Here is a 1,049-nt window from a genome sequence, read left to right on the forward strand (position 1 = left end):
GTACGCCCTGCTCCTTGCTGTTCGTCATCCCAGTGAAGTATCTTAACGCTACAAACTTTGGTGCTCTCTTCTCAGAGTCAGAAGTGATGCCTGCGCGTTAGCAGAGCTGGAACACCATCTCCCACAGCAGGGCCTCAACTCTAGCGGCTGCTCACTGACCCACACAGCTGTACTGACTCTCACTCTGCTCTTACTCGTGCTAACTACAACAGAGCTCCAGCCCCGGCTTGGCTACAGCGTCAGACGCTACCGCACACCCACCACTGCTACTACCATCGGTAAAGCTGCAACTGCAGGAAGTGTTCTGGGGACAAGGGGGCTGGACCCCCACCCAGAAACTTCACAAAACATCCCAAGCAAGGGGATTCTTTGTGCTCAACGGGCTATTTCTGACAGCTTCCTTCACTTCGCAAATAACTGTAGTTCATGCTGCTCCCAGTGCAAAGGGAACAAGCCAGGGGTCTCCCTCTTCTCTTGCCCCATCTCCTGCCAAGCCCGGTGCAAACCACTGAACAGGGTGGCACCTCTGGCAGTGAGGACAGAAGAGCTGATTGCAAAGTGCTGAGCTCCACCCAGCCCCGTCCAGCTCCCAGCTACACAGAGAGTCAGTACTTGCTAAAAGGGGACCGGGCTGTACAGGAGGGCGTGCTCCACCAGGCAGGTGCAAGACTTACCAAGGGGAGTAGCCAAGTCCTTTGGCGGTTGCCTGACCGCCCTATCTCCTCAGGGATTTGGTTTCAATGTGCTGGTCTTATTTTGTGCTTTGTTGCAGCAGGTTCAGAGCCTGTGATCCCAATGGCCAGTTCCCTCTGGGAAACCGGCTCTCTTCCCTGAGCCTGCCAGGCCCACACCTCCCTGAGCCTTCCTCCCGCTGCTCCTCACCTCCTCCTGGGGAGGGTGGGGGGGAGGCCCACCTGATACTGCTCCCCCCCAAAATTTCACCTGGCAATGCCACCAGCACTGGGTTACACACCGATTCATGCCGGTAAGTGGAAAAGAAGGAAACCACTTTAGAAGAAAAAGGGACTAACGGGGGGGGGAGGGGGGGG

The sequence above is a fragment of the Eurypyga helias genome, unplaced genomic scaffold (assembly GCF_000690775.1).
Source record: "Eurypyga helias isolate BGI_N326 unplaced genomic scaffold, ASM69077v1 scaffold12144, whole genome shotgun sequence".
Lineage (NCBI taxonomy): Eukaryota > Metazoa > Chordata > Aves > Eurypygiformes > Eurypygidae > Eurypyga > Eurypyga helias.